Below are 6,776 nucleotides of genomic sequence, written 5' to 3'. Positions count from 1 at the left end.
AGCTCAGAAATAGACCTCTTTTGAAGTTTAAAAACAGTTATGTCATAGCTGAAACAGCTGCTCAGCAACCACCCAAGCAAGCAGCAGTTCCCTGTGCTGCCTTTGCAGAGATGAGGTGGCTTTGTGCATCCGTGTGTCCCGGCACAGGGGAGGAGCATGGGGAAGCATGACTGGCTCAAAAAGCATTCCAGGGAGTGCCTGTGGATGGGTTTAAGCTCCACAAGAAGGCACTGCCTGAGAGCTGGTGCACAGTGCACGTTGCCTGCCGGTATTTCAGAGTGGGAAGAACTGGCACGTTTGACCATCCCACAGATTTCAAGACGTTGTTCTGACACAAGGATACAACCCTCTGCACCTGGGAATGCAGGGAATTCAGGGTGAGGCTTCAGCCATTTCCCCACAGCTGCTGGCCCAGGGCTTGTGCCTTGCTGGTGTCAGCCATGGGATGAGCTGACAGCCCCAGTGAGGACAGCAGGGCAGTGTGGTGGCCACTCACAGCCCTTCCATGGCTCCTCAAAGAGCTCAGAGACCTCAGAGTAAAATAAGAGAGATGTTCTACAGCTTACAGATCCCCATTGCAGCTCCCTCACCCACTGGTGTGTCCTTCTGAGAGGTACCTGTGCTGCCACTGCACCAGCCAGGTGGTCTGTTCAGCACCTGAAGCACCTTGTAACTTCACCCAGCTCTGGGTGTGACCACAGAGCTCTGTCATGGATGAAATCATGGGTAAAAAGAGCACAATTTACAGGGGTGTCAGTGGAGATGGTGCTCATTCCTCTCAGTAAAGAGAATAGAGGATGCAGACAACTTCATCTTCAAATAATGTGTCTTACTCTAATTTTTCAAACCCTGTGGTGTGCACCCCACACAATGGGAATGAGAGCACAAGTAATTCCTGTCAGCCTCCTTATGGCCATTCCTCATAGTGCCTGAGAACAGCACAGCAGACCATACTGAATGTGAAGTTTCCATGATTAACCAATGGATTTCAGCACTGTGATTATGGTTTGACCAAAGATTATTGCTTTGGTTCAGAACTTCAGCATCATCATCATCAAATTATCATGTTACAATGACATTTTTCTTTGCACAGTGATTTCATTCAAAACAGTGTTTGCTAAGAGAGAGAACTGAGTTGAGATCTTCAGCACTTCTGAAGTGTGGGAGGACTGCAGGAAGTTTGATTCGGATAGAGCCCATACATTATTTTAGTAAAAGGCCTTATAAACTCAGAATGAAGGAGTACTCAAAAAGCCATTTTTATAGAGGGCTATAAAGTCTATTTGAACTAATCAAAATTCAGCCAGGATGAGAAGAGGAATGATGCTGTTAGGAGAGAGGAGAGGTGCAGGTCAACAATGAAACTATAGTTTCAACTGTCAACAGTGTAAGCAACACTTTCATTTAGAGCAGAAATATTGATTTTTTTCCATTCATTGACATTTAAACATTACTGCTGTTTATCAATGACATGTACTATTATTATTTGGGAACTTAAACCAAATTTTAAAATTCGGTTGTTTCATGTTTTATACAAACCATGGTTGTGTTGTTTTGTTTTTTTGTTTTGTTTTTTTTTTAAATTTTGAACTTGCAGTATGGAAGCACAATGTCACAAGAAGTCATTTCAAGTTGAAGTTAAAAACTCCACATTTGTTTCTCATAGTGGACTATTTAGTGCTTACCTGAGATACATCTAGCAGCTAGATATAAAAAATAGAGATGCCAGCCAAGGTTCAGGACATTGACTGAATGTCACAGCCTCACTCAGTCCTGCAGTTTTGACCAAAAAATGTTATGCAGGTGATGATGGTGGGTTGCAACTCTGTGAAAAGGTAATTTTTGAAATGGTAAAGCAATGGAGGCATTTTAGGTGGAGATTACAGCTCATTTCTCATCTTGTCCAATTCACAGCTTGCCTGGGAAACTTCCTGCCACATGTCTGCCACATCAGAGATATTTTATGTGGTCACAGCACACAGTGGATATGAGTCAGTTGTTGAGTTTTGGCTTTGTTTTAAAATGATTTTGAAGCTGGTCATCTTTTATAAGAGACCAACTGAAATGCCTTTGCAAACATTACACACATAACTGCATTCTGAGGGCAGGAACTGACTGGGACCAAGCACAGGAGCCTCTGTTAAAATATCTGGCAAGTGACATAAGCTGGGAATATTTGTCTAAGGGCTGAGTCAGCCTGGGTGGCACCACTGAAGGAGGCAAGTTTGGGTGGCAGCTTTCAGACAGTGCCTGGTACTTGAACTGAATCCTACCTGCATGTTTTTGAAGAGAGAAAAGAGGGAGACAGTGGGCTGCATGCATCAGCTTTAGCTTTACACTTTCTAAAGGATTTCATCTCGTGGTTGGAGAAGCCCCTAATCCTGCAACATTTGAGTGAATGTTGTGACAGGAACCAGGCCTGGTTGAAGCACTTGACTGGTGTTACACAGAAAGACCACTCCAGAGCTGAGCTGTCAGGTCAGGCTTGCCTAAGAAGGGATTTTTAAGACATCTATTTTTCAGTTCTAATCCTTTATGTTATTCTTAAGTTTATTCATTTGGGCAAATTTTACATAGTATGCTTTTATGGAAACAGCTTCTTTAAACACTGAAAGAAAATGATGCCCTTCGGTGCTTTTAATTCACTGTCTTTGCAGTAATTCATGCCAAAAAAAGGTGGCAGGGGAGCCCTTCTAAAGCTCTATTAATTGAAATAAATGAGCCATGCTTCAGAGAACAGTGTACCATAGAGGAAGGTCTGCCTTCTGAATCCTGCTCCCATAGATGTCCCTGGTGATTTCAGGCATGTCATAAAATCCACTGTCCACCTCATTTTCCCACCTTATTAAAAGGGGGCTGAGGTTGTTCTTTACCAGAAGCCTCTGGGTGTTGTGAAGCCCAGCTCAGTGCTTCAGTAGTACTTGGAGGACCTGGAATTTTTATTTTGAAAACTATAGCAAATGCTAGTCTTTCCCAGGGAATGGTGTTTATGAGCATGCTTTCATTGGTCCCTTAGCCTTTTCTTTTTCATTTGAGTCTGGAAAAACGTGTGGAAAATCATTTCATGGGGGCCTCTGGGAGAAATGAAGCTTCTTGCAGAGTGGGAGCTCTAGGGGATCATGTGGTGGCAAAGTCAGCTCCCCAAATCCACCAGACAGAAACAAAAAAACCCACTGGCCTGAGGATGGACTTAAAGCCCCCACTGGCCTTGGGTTGGACCCAAACACTTGACTTTTCCCAGCTCTGTGATTTGTATGTGCAGTCTCAGAGAAAGAGTAAGGTGAGCAAGGCAGGCAGAGAAGTAAATGTCTGTTCCCTTCCTCCTCTCCTTCTCCCCAAAGATCATTTCCATCCACCTGACTTCTTTCCCAGATATGGTATCATTTGCTTCTGTGGGTGGGAGAGACAATTATTTTGAAAGTTGCAGAGAAACATAAGCCTGCACATTTATGAGTGTTTTTCTCCTCTTCCCTGCCTCTGAATGACCAGAGTTTTATTATTCCTCTTGACTGCATGCTGAGATAGGTACTTTCCTTTCAAGCAGGGCCTGCTCCTGGCAGCAGGCAACAGAGGCTCCAAACCTGGGATACTCTTTTAATGTCTGACTCTTCCATTAACATCAATACTTTGACCTTCCCCTCACCTCCCACCCCCCTTGGTGTTAATGCTTTTGGATAAAGATGGCCCAGGAAGGATGAGGTTCCAGGGAAAGTCAGGTATTTTTAAGAGAAACCAAACAGGGCTCAGAATTCCACTCTCTTCACAAGCATCATGATCTCACTTCATGTGTCTTTTTACAGGCCTGCTCAGCCACAGGAGGGACCAGGTGCTGGTGTCACCACTGGACCCTCAGTGATGGGGAGCCAAGCTGCACCTCAGCCCCAGGCTCTGCACAGCCAGAGGGGGACTCAGCAGTGGCAAACCAGACTCAGTGCCACAAACAGGGTCTGGAACAAATGGTTGGCTGCCCACGAACTGCTTGGAGAAAAAGGCAGCAGCAGGATAAAGTTATGATGTGGATTGGTCCTGCCCTCAGAGCCACAGCTGGCCCAGGCAGAGAACACAGCCAGCATTGTCCATCCTTCAGTCCACAACCAGCCTGCAGAGCACACGTTGTCTGAACTAATGGTCTTCAGAAAATCCTTCTGGCTGAGAGATGATATCACAGATTATATCTGTGTCCACTTTAGGTCTGGACTGTTGCTAAGAGAAAAACAATTCTTGGCAAATTCCTCGAAGTGCTTGCCTCCTACAGCTTCCAGTTTGTTCAAGGAAGATGGGTAGGTGTGAGATTCTGTCTCTTTGCCTTCTGAGAATTGTTTTTGCCAGTGCAAAACTGAAGATGATACTGCTCCCATTAAAAATGAGGTGGATGCTCAGGCTGACATGAGTGGGTGGAAAGGACTTCAAACAGGATGAATCTGGGGACAAACCTACCCTTGCCAAGACAAACAGCTGCAGAGAGCTGCAGGAAAGCAAAAGGGCACTGCTGTTCAAAAAATGATTCAGCCACATAGGGCTGATTGAGGCTGTGCGTCCATCAATTTATAATGAAAACCAATGGCTTTCATATGAAGAAGGAAAAGGAACATCATATGTCACACAGGAGGACTGGAGAACTGATATCATCAGGACAACAAACTGATATTCCATAGGACAATAGAGATATGGGATGAGCGCAAAGCTCTCACTCTCCTTCCTACATCTGTCTTTCATTTGCTTTGCCTCTATCTGCCTGTTGCTGATGTTTTCTCACATTATCCTGGTCTTTTTGTTCAAAGCTGCATTTCATTCCAGGAAGGCAGAGAGCTCCAGGTGTGAATGAGGGCTGCAAGCATGAACTCACTGTTGCAGTTATTGTTGTTATCATTCCTCTGAAAACCAGCCTGGTGGAGGTTTGGCTCTGTGGAATTCATTCTGCTGTTTTAACCGCAGCCTTGTTAAATGTGGAAAATGGAATGAAAGTGGAATGAAAGTGAAATGAAAATGTGGAAAGTGGAATGAGGTGTAGAGCTTTGCAGGATGGCTTGCACCCAAAGGTGCAGCCTTAGCTAAAGAAGTGCTGGCATGCTGTGGAGCAAGGTGTTTGAGATTGCAGGATTGGGACCTGCTGCTCAAATGAATCAGGTGTTCAGGACTCACTGCTCTTCTTTGTAATGGGAGAAACTGTATGTTAAAAAAGCCAATACAGAATTTTCAATGCTCTATATAGTTTCAATGTTTTTTACTTTAAGACCCCAGTGATATTCAATAATTGTATTCCCACCATCCAGCTATTTAGCAATACTATTTTTCCCATTACTATTGTTTCCATTACTGGCAGTAGACTTGTGGATGTCTGGTTATTTTTGTCTTTGGACACCCCCTGTGTACATCTAAGTGAGCACAGATATTTTAATACATTTTTCAGTGGTCCCTCCTGCTCCAATTGAGCCCCTGGAGATGTTATGGAGCCCCTTAGTGTGTGTTGGATGAACACCTCTCTGGGGTGAATCTGGAGCAGAGAACTGCCATAACATCAAGCTGAACTGCAGCTTTTCCCAGTCTGGCATGATGTGTTCAGTGCCTCCACAAATCAGGTGCAGCTCAGCCCTTACCCAGGGAGGATTCAGGGCAGAGGCAATGGTGTGTTTTCCCTCAGATGTGCTGCCTCAAATACATTTGCCAGAGCCAGGGATAGCCCATGGCTGGACCACACAGACTCTCCAGATGGGCTGACTCCAGAGATAGGATGGCAAGCAGCTTTGGCAGTCTGGTTGGTATTTCAATAGATGGACTCTTTTCATCTTTGTTTTTCAAGAGTTGCACTTCTATTTTGCAACAGGCCCTTCCTGTGCCATGTTTTTAGCTCATTCAAACCAGCTCCAGAGTTTATTCCTCCCATTGCATCTCCTACAGTGGATATTTCTAAACCAGCTTTGCTGGTGGAGTCCTCTCCAAATGGTGTGTTAAAGACCAAATGATTTAGCACATAATTAAGAAGTAAACAATGATCAGCAAGAAGTCTGCAGTGTCAGCTACAAGGCATGGCTTGGATGCAAGGAGAAGCAAAATGCCAAGAAAAATGAATGAATCTGTGTCTGTATCTTGATGTGGAGAGGCAGCTCCTGCTCCATCCCCGCACATCGACACAGTTCAATGGGTATTATTTTTTGTTTTGCCAGTGGCAACAACAGTGATTCAAAGGACACTAATGGGAGAAAAGAGCTTCCTGCAGCCACCAGGAGTGAGCATGGGTGCTCCACCTGGGCTTTTGCACACACTGCAGCTGGTTTGTGTGGAAGGGCTCATTTTCTGCCCCTTGGGCCAGGTGAGAGATGCTTCTGTGCTTCCCAGCACCAGTGCCTGAGGTTTAACACCAGTGACAGCTCCAAGGCTTGCAGTGCTGTTTTACTGTACCCAGGCAAATGGATTTAGTAGTGAGGGAAGGGAGGAGTTAAAAGGAAGGAGTTTGGTTCTGCTTTCTCCATGTTTCATCCCATGTTGGTGTTGGGCATAAAAGAGGCAGCATGCCTAAATCCCACAGACAGAATGTTTCTTTCATTTAGTGATTCCCTAGTTTTTAGTGCAAAGGAAAGAATCAAGACACGGAAGTTTATTGTGCTATGGATTTATAATAACATTTTATTAATATATTATGCTACAAAAATATTTTGATAAAATAATATTAGAAAGCATCTTTTTATTACACTCTTCAAAACAGTTCACAAAAGCAGGAGGTTGAACAGGAAAAAATATCTGAAATACATTTGAATTGAAAACTGACAAACAATTTG

The sequence above is a fragment of the Zosterops lateralis genome, assembly GCF_965231275.1.
Source record: "Zosterops lateralis genome assembly, chromosome: 9".
Classification (NCBI taxonomy): domain Eukaryota; kingdom Metazoa; phylum Chordata; class Aves; order Passeriformes; family Zosteropidae; genus Zosterops; species Zosterops lateralis.
The sequence above is the reverse complement of the archived record's forward strand: the minus strand, read 5'-3'. Positions refer to the sequence as shown.